Here is a 490-nt window from a genome sequence, read left to right on the forward strand (position 1 = left end):
TACGAACTCCTTACTATATTGTAAGTGACCCATACTCAAAAAAAAGTTACAATGTAGTAAGCACATTGTAAGGCTAATGTCAACATTGTAAGTTAATCCCCAAAGCTGCCAAGAGAGGGCAGATCGGTAGCTGGATGACCAATCAGCAGTCAGCCTCGTAGACGTAACGGCCAATAGAAAGCCACAAATCTCAGCTGTTATATCGCTGGACTACACCAAAGGTAAACAATGCCACCGAAGGTCCAACTCAAAAGAAAAGAAGACCAAATTTCTCAGATGAAGAGATGTTGGCTCTCATAGAACCTGTGGCAACGAAAAAGAATGTGGTTCTAGATAAATTAGATAACAGAATAACTGAACAAGTGAAAAATAACGCCTGCCACAGTGTAGCTACGGAGGTGAATCTTGTCGCTCGCGTACAGAGGAATGTGAATGAAGTGCGTAGGAAGTTCACAAACTTAAGAGCAGCCGTGAAGGAAAAGGCAGCACA

The sequence above is a fragment of the Penaeus monodon genome, chromosome 27 (genome assembly GCF_015228065.2).
Source record: "Penaeus monodon isolate SGIC_2016 chromosome 27, NSTDA_Pmon_1, whole genome shotgun sequence".
Classification (NCBI taxonomy): Eukaryota; Metazoa; Arthropoda; class Malacostraca; order Decapoda; family Penaeidae; genus Penaeus; species Penaeus monodon.